Genomic DNA, 16,455 nt, shown 5'->3' with positions numbered 1-16,455 from the left:
GCTAGGAAAATAGCCAATATTTATCTGAGTAAAATAGGATCACAACAACAAAAATCCAACATACACAATCAATGTTATGAATTTTTAAAGATTAAACTTCAAAAAGCGCTTAGAAACTCAAATGCTTCAATTTGGGGATATCATGGTGTTGTGACAGAGTCACTCCCAACAATCCGATGCTAAAGGCACCAGTCACGCAGTCACAAAGACCCCCAGGTACAGTACATTGTGAAAATGAGGAAACAAACCGGTGCACAGAGACGAGGATCGAGGCGTCGGTGGATCCGTTGCAGCATTGGTTCTTCTGCTATGGAGCAAAGGAGTGGGGTCGTAGATGTAAGGCATCAGGTCCTTACTGCGGAGCTGTGGAGGTGAGGCGGCTTCAATGCGAAGTGTTGGATCCGCACACTTGATATCCAGCATCACAACGTGGTGCCGCAAAGCCTGGTGACACGGATGTCAGTGACATGCCACTTCGGAACTCACAGAGTCGTGGACTTCAGCGTAGCTGCAGCGGGGTCCGGCATGCTGGGTCACTGCACTCCAGCAAGGACTACTGCTTCAATTGCAGGCAGTGTTGCGCAATCCACCAGCTGCATAAGTCCGGAGCCATCCGAAGTCGATGCAATTGGTTCTTCTTCGTTTTTCACCAGCTTCTCTTTTCAAGGGCTCAGGGACTGGATTACGCACCACTTGGCAGAGTAGGAGTCTCAGCAGAGAGTCCAGTTGCTGGTCACTGTCCAGAGGGAATTCACACCAACCCAACTATGAGTCTGACCCAGACATGGAATACACAAGCTGGGAGAGGCACAGAATATTTCAAGCATGAAAATACCCACATTCTAAAAGTGGCCTTTTCAAACTGACAATCTAAATACCAACTTTACCAAAAGATGTATTTTTAAATTGTGAGTTCAGAGACCCTAATCTCCACATCTCCATCTGCTCCCAATAGGAAACTAAACTTAAAAGATATTTAAATGCAGTCACCATGTTCAACTATGAGAAAGATATACCTTGCAACAGTGAAAAACGAATTTGGCAGTATTTCACTGTCAGGAAATGTAAACCACATCAGTACCTGTCCTACCTTTAACATACATTGAACCCTTCCCATCAGGCTACCTAGCCCCTACCTTAGGGGTGCCTTACATGTACAAAAGGAAAGGTTTGGGCCCGGCAAGGGGGTACACTTGCCAGGTTGAATTGGCAGTGCAAAACTGCACTCAGACTTTACATTGGAAGGTCTGACACCTATTTAATGGGCTACTCATGTGAGTGGCACAATTGATGCTGCAGACCCACTAGCAGAATTTCCTTTACTTGGGATATACTAGTAAATCAAATAGGCCAACAATGGAAATGCCAATTACACATACAGTTTACCCAGAGAGCACTTACACTTCAGCATTGGTCAGCAGTGGTAAAGTTTCCAGAGTACCAAAATCAGCAAAAACAGAATCCAGAACACAGTCAAAAACACAGGAAGCAGAGGCAAAAAGACAGGCGAGGTTACGCCAAGGATGCCAGGTCTAACAGTCAGGGAACAATTCAGTCACCTTTGAGAGAGAACTTGGTAGATGTGGCTAAACTGAAGTTAGAGTTGAATGAGATGAACAGCGTGAATCTTGAAAATGAGTTTATACTCATGTGTAAGGATGTTACCAGACATGCAGGACATGTTTATGATAAATTGTCTCAATTGGCTCAAAAATATGAGATAGACTTGAACAAGACCACAATCTTGCAGAAGAGTTATTATGTATGCTTTAATGAGGGAAATATGGCCTGTATTAGAACTTCAGGGATGGAAAATATGAATTAGAGAGCTAATTCAAAATTTTTGGAAATGGATTGAGCTAGATAAATGGGAATGTTGATGGGCAAGGAAGACTGAACCGCAGAACAGACAGGAATAGGAGAGGTGAGCACATCAGATTTTGAATTGGGAGAAGTGCCTGGTAGAGGTTACATACATGCGCCTTGGAGAAGACGTGATCTTGCATGACTCACTAACAACTTTCCAAAGCTGAGGGAATAGCCAGTAGAGTGGCACAAGTAGGCTGAGCGATCTGTGGAGATTTCACAAGTATTGAGGGTTGATCTGAATACTCTGCTCGACATTGTGGTCCCAAGTGATTTGTGGCCAGAATATAAGATAGCTGTTAAATGGTTTGAGTCAGAGCCACTGAGGAGCCTAGTGACGGAAGGCCCTTTACAATTGCTGATGAGAAATTATCAGCGGGGTGACATTTTTTAAGTCAAAGGTATTGCTGAAGGATATTGATTGGATCAAAATTGACAAAACAAAACAACTCTGGAACACAAAGAGTTGATTGATACTTATTATGAGAGATTGTTGTATGCGTTCAAGCAGTATAGTGGAATGGTGATGCTTGAACAAAAGTACATAGGAAAGTTTGTGTTGAGGTTTTTGACAGGTTGGAAAACCTGAAATTAAAATGATGATTTAACAGCATTTTATTTGTTGGCAGAATAAATCAGTTGATGAGATTTTGGGATATGTGAAGTACTGTAGTGATGATATAGAGATGAAAGAGGAAAAAACTGAAGGAAAAGCTGATGGTTGCTCAGATGAAGGCTGTTCAGAGGAGTACTTAGGTCCAACCTTTTGTAGGGAATGTTGGTGCTATGCACGGAGTGTATCAGTAGGGAACTACTGCAATGCAGGGTAGAGGTTGCGGTGTCCTGAATGACCTTTGTATAGGGATGGATGTGGGTAGTCTAAAGAAGAAACCCCTTATCATTTCTGCAACAAGTTGGGGCATTGGAAGAGGGAATGTCATCTTAATACAGCTAATCAACTCCTGAATTCAGGTTTTGCACAGCCCAATGAGTAACTACCCTGTACAGATGCAAAATGTGCGAAGCCAATGAGGGCAGAATTTGAATGTAACACAAGCTCCAGTGATGCATGTTCCCCACCCCTTGATGACACACCAAAATGCGAATGGCCCATGATTAACTTCTTATCTAGTTACAAACATGAATTTGAATATATTTCAAGATATTAATCCTTTCCAACAGTACCCCATATTAGAGACATTCTAGAACTATGGTTATGATCAGTCATCCTTATGGTGCCTGAGGGTAGGACATACTTGATGCAGTCTTGGAAGTAGTCCAGAGTGGTCCATTCTTTGATGAAAAGTGAATGGACACACCATGTCATTTTTGGTTTCTACTAGTGCTACCACTTCTACTCTGAGAACAGTTAGTCCTAAAACTATGCCTCTCAGGATAAATGATCCAAGTTATAGAAGTTGTGAATAAACAAATGAAAGCCCCGGAAACAACAGAAGTGCCTGTGAAAACTGGGTCCTTTGAGGAGAATCAACAATTTGTGGTGTGTGATACTAGTCCAGTGAGTCTCTTGAGGAGAGAGGCCTTGTTGCAAACTTAACTGTTTCATTTATTGTATGTCTAAAAGTGCAGAAATTCAAACCCATGATGAGGGTGTCACCTTCAAGTTGGCGAGTGGTGGTTCTTAGACTGCATTGTTTACTATGTTGACTATTGATGACTTGTGGCCAGACCTTAAATACATAGGTTCTCATTATGACATGGGCAGTAAATCCCACTTACCGCCACATTGATGGCCACTAACTTAACGCCATATTATGACACATACCAATCCATCAGTATACAGCCACATACACAAATCTGCCTGACCACCAGCCAGTGATAAACTGGCAGTATCAAAACCCACACCGTTACGCCAACAGAACTACATCCATCACATTATGACCCACGAATCACCACAGCAGACATTCAACTGTGGTAAACCATTGGCGGTACACACCGCCGCGCTCATTGGACAAATCAAACAACACACACCTGACATCCATACACACACCACACCCGCACACCCACACCACTATAAAACACACACCCACATTACCCACAATACGACTACAAAGCATTGCCAGCAGAGAGACAACAAGACCACTGACACAACTAGAGCCACACACTATTCACACATACACACCACTCACGGACCCCACATCACACACCCAAACACATTACCCAACACACCCTCACCAAAACACCTCACACAACACCCATGGCACCACAAAGACACCTCTGTTTCACAGAGGAGGAGCTAAGGGTTATGGTGGAGGAAATTATCAGGGTAGAGCCACAGGTATTTGGAGCACAGGTGCAGCAGATATCTATAGCTAGGAAGATGGAGCTATGGCAGAGAATCGTGGACAGGTTCAACGCCGTGGGACAGCACCCAAGAACTAGGGTTGACATCAGGAAGAGGTGGAACGACCTATGGGGGAAGGTACGTTCCAGTGCAGCAAGACACCAGCTTGCTGTACAAAGGACTGGCTGTGGACCCCCACCTCCTCCCCCACAACTCAAAGCATGGGAGGAGCAAGTCTTGGCAATCCTACATCCTGAGGGCCTGGCCGGAGTAGGAGGCGGACTGGACTCTGGTAATTCAACTCTTTACTACTACTACCCCTCTACCTGCGTGCCATCACATACCCCCACCCTCACCCTCACTCCCATTACTCCACCACTTCCCACACACCCCACCATCACATCTCACTGATCCCAATTCCAAGCCCTGCATGCTCTACCAATGAATGGACACCACTCATAGACCTGCATGGGCACACATCAATAAAGCATGCACACTATAGAGAACTACCTATCCTACCATACACCAACGTACACAAGTGAAAGATGCCAGGGCAAATCCAACCAAAGAGGGGAAACCATGGATGCACAATATTTCAGACACAGAAACCATAACACATCATTTACATCCCCACAGGTACCCATAGCCAATGTCAGCAGAGAGGAGGTGCCAGCACTATTCAGTCCCCCAACTGAAGAGGCCCACAGTGATGACAGCAACTCTGGTCTTCAGGATCTGGATGACCTACCTGGCCCATCAGGGACCACTGGACAGCCAGTTACCCAGGCCCAGTCACACACCACCACAGAGCCTCCCCCATCAGGAAACACCACCACAGCACCCATCCAGCGTACCCACACCTCTGTCCCAAGGACACGTCAATAAGCAGTGTGTTCACCTCTACAGGGACCCCAGGCCACACCTCATACCCAAGACAATCAGGGACCCGGGGTCAGTGGCAGCGGGCACACAGTTCAAGGGACAGAGTCACAGGCCAACAGGGAAACTGGGAGGAGTGCTGAGTGCCAGGGGGAGGACAGGCCCAGGGAACCGACTCTCCAGGAGGCACTTGCAGAGATCTTGGGAGCTTATCAACATTCCCAGGACAAGATGGGCCAGATTCTGGACAATGTGCAGGAGAACAGGCGGCTGCAGGAGAGACACACCAAGGGATCAGGGAGGACTTGCAGACCATCAACAACACCTTGATCTCCATAGCAAGAGTGCTGGCAGACATGGCCAATATGATGAGGGAGGCAGTCTCACACCAGTGGGCCCCTGCCACTAGCCAGACATCTGAACAGCCTTCCACTTCCGTTGCCGCTAGTGGCCAGGAGGCCCCACCACAGGACTCACAGGCCACCAGCACCCCTCCCCCTGCAGAAGATGAACCACCCTGCAAATGTTCCCTGTGGTCCAGACAGAAGCCAGAGACACTTGTCAAGACCCCCGCCAGGAAATGAGACTCTCCTGATTGTCACCCTTGTGTCCCACTCAGTCACCCTGTCCACCTTGAACTGCCAATGCTCCTCTTCCTATGGCCCCTTGGACAATGCATCTGTGCTACAAATAGACTGGAAGAATAGCCTGGACTTTCCTCCATCATCACCCCATCCCATTGCACTTTCCCCCTGTTAGAAATTGGGTCTTTGGTTTGCAGTCAGGTTACCCCCTGTCCAAGCAAGGACCCTCACTCTAGTCAGGGTAAAAAAGAATCACTTGCAGCTAACCCCTTCTTACCCCCTTGGTAAATTGGCACGATCAGTAGGCTTAACTTCAGAGTGCTAGGTGTAAAGTATTTGTACCAACACACACAGTAACTTAATGAAAACACTACAAAATAACACAACACAGGTTTAGAAAAATAGGAACTATTTATCTAAACAAAACAAGACCAAAACAACAAAAATCCACAATACACAAGTCAAGTTATCAATTAAAAATCAAAGAGAGTCTTCATGGAGATTTAAACACACACTAACACTGTTAGCATTAAAATGTACCTTGGGCTCATCAAAAAATAATCCAGCTCGGTCGATTGTGTGTCAAAAAGGGGTTGTGTTGTTTCTCCTCTCGTCGGGTTGGGGCGTGTCATTTCTTCTTTCTGCAGGAGAGGGATGCGTCGATCCGGTCAGCACTCTTGCGGTCCAGACAGGCCTTGCGTTGTTTTTACACACCCAGCGGTGTTTGCGTCAGAAACCCAGCCGCACGATGATCCGAAAACCAGGCAGCACAGGTTGCACCGCACTAGCCTCTGTCAGCGATGCTGTGCGTCGTTTCTCCAGCTCCGGGTGTCGATCTTTGGGTCACATTGCAGTCGAGCGTCCCTTTTCAACCAGCGGCACGTCAGTTTTCCAACCGCAGATCGGAGTCTCGTCGATTTTTTCCCCGCTCGAAGTTCTGTGCGTGGATTTCTTCCTCTTAGGCTGCCAGCTTTTCCTTTAAGGGTCCAGGAACTGGATGGGCACCACTTGGCATAGTAGGAGTCTCTCCAGAGACTCCAGGTGCTGGCAGAGAGAAGTATTTGCTGTCCCTAAGACTTCAAACAACAGGAGGCAAGCTCTAAATCAAACCCTTGGAGATCTTCACAAGATGGAAGGCACACAAATTCCAACCTTCACCCTCTTACTCTGGCAGAAGCAGCAACTGCAGGATAGCTCCACAAAGCACAGTCACAGGCAGGGCAGCTCTTATTCCTCAGCTCTTCTCTAGGCAGATGTTCCTCTTGGTTTCCAGAAGTGTTCTAAAGTCTGTGGTTTTGGGTGCCCTTCTTATACCCAATTTTTCCTTTGAAGTAGGCCTACTTCAAAGCAAAGTCTCTCTTGAATGTGAAATCCTGCTTTCCCCAGGCCAACCCCCAGACACTCACCAGGGGGGTGGAGACGGGATTGTGTGAGGGCAGGCACAGCCCTTTCAGGTGTGAGTGGCCACTCCTCCCCCCCACTCCTAGCACAGATGGCTCATCAGGAAATGCAGACTACACCCCAGCTCCTTTGTGTAACTGTCTAGTGTGAGGTGCAACCAGCCCAACTGTCAAACTGACCCAGACAGGGAATCCCCAAACAGGCAGAGTCACAGAAATGGTATGAGCAAAAAAATGCTCACTTTCTAAAAGTGGCATTTTCAAACACACCATCTCAAAATCAACTTTACTAAAAGATGTATTTTTAAATTGTGAGCTCAGAGACCCCAAACTCCACATGTCCATCCGCTCCCAAAGGAAATCTACACTTTAATCATACTTAAAGGTAGCCCCCATGTTAACCTATGGGAGGGACAGGCCTTGCAACAGTGAAAAACAAATTTAGCAGTATTTCACTGTCAGGACATATAAAACACATTACTATGGGGGTCATTCTGACCCCGGCGGTCCTTGGTCGGCCAGAAACGGAAACTTTCCGCTGCCCATGGGAATCCGCCATGGCGGCGCAGCTTGCTGCGCCGCCATGGGGATTCCGACCCCCTCACTGCCATCCTGTTCCTGGCGGTTCCGCCCGCCAGGAACAGAATGGCGGTGAGGGGTGTCGTGGGGCCCCTGGGGGCCCCTGCAGTGCCCATGCCGGACCCACTTTGAATTTCAGTGTCTGCTCAGCAGACACTGAAATTCGCGACGGGTGCTACTGCACCCGTCACACATCCTCCACTCCGCCGGCTCCATTCGGAGCCGGCATCCTCATGGAGGGCTGTTTCCCACTGGGCTGGCGGGCGGCCTTTTGGCGGTCGCCCGCCAGCCCAGTGGGAAACCCAGAATAAACGCGGCGGTCTTTTGACCGCGCAGCGGTATTCTGGCGGTTCCCTCCAGGCGGGTGGCTCCCGCCGCCCGCCGGGGTCAGAATGACCCCCTATATGTCCAACCTTAACCATACACTGCACCCTGCCCTTGGGGCTACCTAGGGCCAACCTTAGGGGTGCCTTACATGTAAGAAAAGAAAGGTTTAGGCCTGGCAAGTGGGTTCACTTGCCAAGTCGAATTTACTGTTAAAACTGCACACCTGAACACTATGATGGCAGGTTTGAGACATGATTACAGAGATACTTATGTGGGTGGCACAACCACTGCTGCAGGTCCACTAGTAGCATTTGTTTTACAGGCCCTGGGCACCCTAGTGCACTGTACTAGGGACTTACTAATACATCAAATACGCCAATCATGGATAAGCCAATTACATACACATTTTGTAAATGATAACTTGCACTTTAGCACTGGTTAGCAGTAGTAAAGTGCCCAGAGTAACAAAATCAGCAAAATCTGAGTCCAGCACACACCAACAACCTGGTAAACAGAGGCAAAAAGTTAAGGGAACCACACCAAGGATGAAAAGTCTAACACCTCCTATATGTTAGCACTTCAATAAACACCCGTTGAAAGAAATCTATCTGGAGTATGTCATGTATATCAAATATGTATTCATTGAAACAGGTATAAACGTTGCTAATTAACTGTTCATACGATGACCATAGATTTATGACCTGCAGTTGGCTGTAGTGATCACACCAGGAGAATTTGTCACATCACCAACGTCTGCAAAATGAATTGCCAGAGAGAACAGTAAGTAGTCCATTGCCACACAAATTCAAACAAATGTCATTGAAATATGAAGTAAAACTGTCCTACCTGTGTGTCATTGGAAGTACTGTCGGATCACAGATGTTCTGTTGTCCTCATCCTCTGCCTCCTCATCCACACTGTCCACAGGGTCTACTGCTGCCATACGGGCATCTCCAGCCTCCTCCTCCTGCAGGAATGGGATATGGCGTCTGGGGCCCAGGTTATGCAACATGCAGCATGCCACCAGTATCTGGCAGACCTTCTTTGGTGAGTAGCACAGGGATCCACCTGTTAGATGGAGGCACCGAAACCTGCCCTTCAGGAGGCCAAAGGTCCTTTCAATAACCCTTCTGGTTTGCCCATTTGCCTCATTATAACATCCTTCTGCCCTTGTCCTGGCATTCCTCACAGGGGTCAGCAGACATGATAGGTTTGGGTAACCAGAGTTACCTGCAAATATTGAGGGACAATATTTAGCCACACACTATCCCATATGGCCCACACCATACCCATACACCAAAATATACTGGGTGGGAACCAGGGCTCATCTATTAGCCACACCCTGTGCCTCTGTAGTTGGGCCATCACATTTGGGATGCTGCTATTCCTTATGACACAGGCATCATGCACCGACACAAGATACTTAGCATTGACGTGGGAGATATACTGGTCCGCAAGGCACACCATCTGTACATTCATTGAGTGCAAACTCTTCTGATTCCTGAACACCTGTTCGTTCTGGCGGGGGGGACAAAAGCAATATGTATTCCATCAGTCGCCCCAATTATGTAGGGGATATGTCCCATTGCATAGAACTCGGCTTTCACTGTGGCCAAATCTTCAACCTGGGGGAAAACAATGTAGCTGCACATGTGTTTTATCAGGGCAGACTACACTCTTGTCAGCACTATTGAGAACATTGGCAGTGACATTCTGGCTGCTAAGCCCACTGTCAGTTAGAAAGAACCAGTTGCCAGGAAATGGAGTATAGATAGCAGATAGAGAGGGATCCCAGTGAGGTGATGGATAGCAGATATTGGGTTAGGCTCCAATTGGGCACACAGCTCTGTGAGTGTGGCCCTGTCCAGTCAATAGGTGAGGATAATGTGCCTGTCCACCAGTGTTGCCAAGTCTGCCAGGGGACTGTACACGGGGGTATGTCTCCATCTGCTATTCATCCGTAGGGGTAGCAATCCAAGGGACACAAAAGTGAGGATCCGGTCACAAACTGAACAATGGAGCTACAACAGTAGTTTGCATCCTGTAAACACGTAATGGGTCATTGTGATTTGTCCAGTATGTGCTAATACATTGTGTGGTACAGCATTATTCCTGGACCTGCCCCCCCAAAATGGCATCCGCCTGTCCTGTGTGGAGGAACAGGTGGAAGTGGGGTAATCCTGCTGATGTTGTGCGCCGTGGTGGGAGGCGGGTCTGAACCACAGTGCAACTCCTAATTGGTTAACATTGGGCCCTATGGGGTACAGTGGCCAATGGTCTAGGCCGGTGGTGACGGTATGCAACACCACGGACATGACCGCCATTTACTATCAGATTCCTCTCTTGCTACCTGACACTCCGTAGGAGAGCACCGATACTGCATGTGCTGCTGTGACCTGTGTCTGGAACCTACCATGGCCCGTGTGACTGGGGAAAGGGCCCCAGCCTTCACTTCGGAGGAGTTGGAGAGACTGGTGAATGGGGTCCTACCCCAGTATGGACTGCTGTATGGGGCTCCAGACCAACAGGTGAGTACACTGTGAGCATGATGCATATGGCATGAATGTTTGGAGCTGTGTGTGTGAAGCCATCATGTAAGGGGGGGGTGGGTATCCTCTGGGCGGTGTACAGGTTCTGTGCTGGGCCATGTGTGTGGAAATGATTATGGAAACGGGTATGGTGGGCCATATGTGTAACAGGCAGGACTGTTTGTCTAAAGCTATTTTCCTGTGTGTATTGCCTCTGCAGGTCACCGCCCATCAAAAGAAGGGTATATGGTGTTCCATCGTCAAGGATGTGCGGACCCTCGGGATCTATGGCAGGCAGAGCACCCCCTGTCGGAAACGGTGGGAGGATCTGAGACCCTGGGCACGGAAGACGGTGGAGGCCCAGCTGGGGATGGCCTCCCAACCAGGAAGGGGTGCCTGTCGAACCCTGACCCCCCTGATGGCCGGCATACTGGTGGTGGCCTATACAGAGCTGGATGGGCGCTTGAGGGCATCACAGCAGCCACAAGGGGGTGAGTACAGTACCCATCATTACAACTTACGCATGATAGGGTGGTATCCGGGTGGGGGATGTGTGTCACTGGGTGCCCCAGGGCCAGGCCTGACATTGCAGCATAGGTTCCCCTGGTAGCTAGGGTTCAGAAGGGAAAATCTTGCAACCTAGCTCGTAGGCATCCACTACTGGTCAGGGCTGCGTGGGTCCCAGGTGTGCTGCATTTGGCAGTGTTTGCCCCACCCCATGCCTTGCCCACTTACTATTCCTCTGGTAGTACAATGCATACTGCGTAGGGCTCTTCCCTGTGTGTGAAGGTTGTCTGTATGCCAATGGTGGTGTTGGTGCAGCCATTGATCAAGTGTATGCTTTGTCTCTTTCCCCCCGTTTTTGTTATGTCATCCTGTCCTTATGTGCATTAGCATCATCTGGCAGAGGAGCAGAGGCACTGGCGATGGAGGGAACTGCATCCCACAGGACCCAGGAGGCAGAGTCCACCCACCCTGAGAGCACCAGTGGGACAGGGGGCAAGGGGAGCACCACGGCGGAGACTGGAGGGGACAGTTCTGAAACAGATACCTCCTCCGATGGAAGCTCCCTGGTGGTGGCGGACACTTCTGTGACCACCCCAGCTACAGCCACCACCCCCGTACCAGCACCACCCTCCCAGCAGCCCCTCATCGAGTTGCCCGTGCCCGATCACCCAGGAGGGTGGGCATCTCCTTTGCCCCAGGCAGCTCAGGCCCTGCCCCAGTTAGCCCTGCTGCCCTGAGTGAGGAGGCTATTGACCTCCTGAGGTCCCTCTCTGTAGGGCAGTCAAACATTGTGAATGCCATCCAGGGGCTGGCAGCCCAGATCCAACAATCTAATGCATTCCTGGAGGGCATTAACACTGGATTGGCGGCCCAACAGAGGTCGATCCCGGCTCTGGCCTCCTCTCTGATGGCAGCAATTGTTCCTGTTTCTACTGTCCCCCCTCCAACTACCACTTCCCAGTCCCATTCACCTCAACCCCAACCCATCCCAAGCACACAGTCAAACAAGCATGCACACAGGACAACACCCAAGAGTGTCACAAGCAAACACAAGCACCACACTTCATCCCACAGACACTCACACAAACATCATCCAGTTGCAGACACAACAACATCCACTATTTTCACTGTCTCCCCCTCCTCCTCCTCCTCCACCTCCCACCCAGTTATGTCCACACTCACACCTGCATGCACTATATCATCATCCACTACCAGTATCACCACACCAAGCAGAAAACACATCTCACTGGCAGACACCTCCACAACAGCCATGCACACGTCCCCTGTGTCCTCTCCCATTGTGTCTGTCCCCCCTACCAAAGTACACAAACTCAAGCACTCAGTCACCCAACAGCCATCCACCTCACAACAGCATACAGCCCATGCACCTGCACCCAAAAGCAGCAGGCAGACTCCTCTAACAACCACTACCTCATCCTCCGCTCCCATTCCTTCTCCCTCTTTCCACCCCAATGTCTCTAAAATAATGTTCCTATCGACCATTGACCTCTTCTCTACCCCCTACCCCCCGACCCTGCAGGTATGGCCCGGGTAGTAAGAACCCAGCCAAGTACCTCAGCCACACAGTCCACGGGCCCAGTCCTCACCGCACCCACTTGTGGTGGAAAGGGATCCAGGCCACATGTCCTGAAGGGGAAGGAGCCTGCACCAGCCAGCCTAAAGGGGAGGGAGACTGCCCCAGCAGGCACGAAGGGAAAGGAGTCTGAACCTGCCACCGGAAAGGCCAAGGAGCCTGCACCAGTAGGCAGGAAAAGCAAGGGGCCTGGACCAGGAACTGTGACGGAGCACCCACCACCCATGGTTGTGCAGCCATCCGAGGTTGCAGGGGATGGGCAGGGGCCTCCCCCCACCAGCAGCACCACAACTGTGCAGCCGTCACTGCTGGCGGACATCATGTAATCCTGCCTCCATGGGCTGCTGTGTGGCCTGCCCCCTCCAAAACCAGTGGGCAAGATACCCACCTGAGAGGCTGTGACCCATCACTTCACAGGATCAAGCACAGGGCACGTTGCCCCCTCAGAACAAGTGGGTATGACACCCACCTGAGAGACTGTGGCCCATCACTCCCCAGGATCAAGCACAGGGCATGTTGCCTCCTCCAGAACCAGTGGATATGACACCCACCTTAGAGATTGTGGCCTTCACTCCCCAGGATCAAGAACAGGGCATGTTGCCCCCTCCAGAACCAGTGGGTATGACTCCCACCTGAGAGACTGTAGCCCATCACTCCCCAGGAACAAGCACAGGGCACATTGCCCCTCCAGAACCAGTGGTCTTGTTACATCTCCTGGCGGAGGTGTCACCCCATCCCTCGTCCCCCTGAGGTGCCTGCCTATTAACCAGCTGCTGCCCCTGCAGTGTTCTCTCCGTGTTGAAGCAGGTGACATGTGTGGCCTTGGACTTTTGCCTCTGGCCATGTGGCCTACACAAATTGTGGACTGGGCTGTGTCCCTTTTTCTGTATATATGTATATATCCATTATCTTGCATAACTTATTTTTCATACTATGTTGATCTTATAACATTCACTTTTGCGAAATCGTTTTGTCCTTGCATTATTCAGCCGAGTTATGGGGTAAAAAAAAAATTGTATTGCATTTGGTTGTATGTCTGATGTGTGTGTATGGAGTGTGTGTTGTGTGTGTGTGTGTCACTCTCTTTTTCCTTCCCCCCTCCCTTGTGTGCTAGGCGGATGTACTCACCATCGTCGCCTTCGCCGGCGTTGGTGTTCGTGGTGGAGCAGATAGAAGAATGTCATCGGGAACGCATGCAGTTTAGGTTTCATGGCAGCGTGGATCTTCCCTGTGTTTCCAGTGGTGAGTCCTTTCCTTCTGAGCTCAGTTTCCACCAGGCTTTTGATGTTGTTGGTACCGCCCCTGAAAAGGTGGCGGTTTGCAGTGTCTTAATATGGTGGGCGGAACATTGACTTCCACCTGGATGTAGGTGGCTTCCGCTGTGGTGGCCATTGTTTCCGCCCTGGCGGTTAGTGTGGTACATTGGCTGCCTATCGGAGATCTTTCCGCCATGTTCAAAACTTGGCGGTAGTTACCGTCAGCCTGGTGGCGGTATTACCGCCACTTTATCACCGGCTGCCAGGGTCGTAATGAGGGGCATAGTCAAGTCTAAGGTATGGGATTTATCAAGAAAAGGGTGGTCAAAAATGTTGAATCCATTTGAATCACAGTGAAGCCAAAGGCTGAATATATGAGAACTCCCCAATAGAAATTGACAACTGAAATGATTGCTGCAATTACTCAGGTAATTGAATCTATGATTCAACAAGGTATTCTGTGGGAGATTATGGGGAGTCTATGCAATTCACGAATTATGATCTTACAGAAGACAAGTGGAAAAAAATCACATTGTTCAAGATCTGAGGAAAGTGAACAACGTTGTTGTTCCCTATTGCCCTGTGGTACTGAACCCAGCTGTTATTTTGTTTCAGATTCCATGTGAGGGGAGTGGTTCACAGTTATCAATTTGTGCTAGGCTTTTTTTTCTATACTGATGCATGAGAACAGTCAGTTTATCTTTGCATTTTGGTTCGACAATCGTGTTTTGGCATGGTGCCGAGTCCCACAAGTATATAGTGAGAGTCCCTCCATTTTTAACCAGACTCTCAAGAAGGTTCTGGAGTCCTTGGTCCTGCCTTGCAAGTCAGTTCTGGTCCACTATATTGATGACCTACTGGTGGCATCCAATAATAAAGAAGCCTGTTGTTAGACCCTGCATCTTTGGCATGGTCTCCCTGTCTTTTTTGTCCCAGCTTCCCAGGTTTTGACTGTGTGCTGGACTCTGTTTCTGCTGTTTTTGGTACTCTGGGCACTTTACCACTGCTGACCAGTGCTAATGTGCAAGTGTTCCCTGTGTAAAATGTATGTGATTGGCATATTTGATTTACTAGTAAGTCCCTAGTAAAGTGTGGTAGAGGTGCCCAGGGCCTGTAAATCAAATGCTACTAGTGGGCCTGCCGCACTGGTTGTGCCACCCACCTGAGTAGCCCTGTAAACATGGCTCAGACCTGCCACTGCGGTGTCTGTGAATGCAGTTTTAAATTGCCAATTCAACCTGGCAAGTGTTTCCCATGACAGGCCCAAACCTTTCCTTTTTATACATGTAAGGCACAACTAAGGCAGGCCCTAGGTAGCCCCATGAGCAGGGTGCTGTGTACGTTAAAGGAGGGACATGTACTGATGTGTTTTACATGTCCTAGCAGTGAAATACTGCCAAATTCAGCAAGGCCAATTCCTCTCATAGGTTACCATGGGGCTACCTTTAGCTTTTAAGTGCAGATTCCCTTTGGAAGCAGATACAAATTTGGAGTTTGGTGTTTCTGATCTCACAATTTAAAAATACATCTTTTGGTAAAGCTGGTTTTTAAATTGTCAGTTTGAAAATACCACTTTTGGAAAGTGGACATTTTCCTGCATAAACCATTCTGTGACTCTGTCTGTTTGTGGATTCCCTGTCTGGGTCACACTGACAATTAGGCTGTTTGTGAATCCCCTCTCGACAGTGAGACAAACGGAGCTGGGGAGTACCCTGCATATCCTGATGGGCCATCTGAGCTAGAATGGAGGAGGGAGTGGTCTCTTACACCTGAATGGGCTGTGGCTGCCTTCACACAATACTTGTATGTGTCTGGGGCCTGGCCTGGGCCAGGCAGTATCTAGTGAACAACAGAGACTTACCTTTGTAGTTTGCCTCCTTCAAAGGCAGAAAGAGGTACAAGTAGTGGACCCAAAACCCCAAACTTTTCAATTACTTCTGAGATCAAGAGGAACCTCTGCCAAGTAGAGGAGCTGAAGAGCTGAGGAAAAGTGCTGCCCCTGCCTGTGCTTTGTTGGGCTATCCTGCAGTTGCTGCTTCTACCTGTGAAAGGGGACAAAGACTGGACTTTGTTGTGCATTCCTGCTTGAAAAGAGTCTCCAAGGGCTTGAATTGAGCTTGCCTCCTGCTTTGAAGTCTCTGGGCCATCAAAGACTTCCTCTGCCAGCACCTGGACTCTCTGCTGAGACTCCTGCCCTGCCAAGTGGCGTCCTATCCAGCCCCTGGGCCCTCGAGAGTAGATGTTGGCAGAACAAGGACTGAAATCCATGCACAGAACACTGTGCGTGGAAATCTTTGATGCACCACCTGCAATGCGGCTGAAAAATGACACGTACCCCGATTCACGGCAGTAATCGACGCTCCACCTGCATCGCGGCTAGGAGATTGATGCACTGAAGCTGGAGAAACAACGCAAAACCCACTTGCGGCTGCTGTTAATATTGCAAACCCCACGTAGCGTGGTTTTCCATCACTCTGTGGCTGGATTTCATACACATCAAAGCTGGCCGTTGAAAGTCAACGCAAGCCTGCACTGTTCTGAGCGGCCTGTCCGGAAATCGACGCATCGCTCTCTTGCAGGAGAGAAAAACGACACAGTGCCTGCCAACATTTCCATTGTTTTCCATGTAT

This window comes from Pleurodeles waltl, chromosome 9, assembly GCF_031143425.1.
Source record: "Pleurodeles waltl isolate 20211129_DDA chromosome 9, aPleWal1.hap1.20221129, whole genome shotgun sequence".
NCBI classification, from domain to species: Eukaryota; Metazoa; Chordata; class Amphibia; order Caudata; family Salamandridae; genus Pleurodeles; species Pleurodeles waltl.
This window is presented reverse-complemented; position numbering follows the sequence as displayed.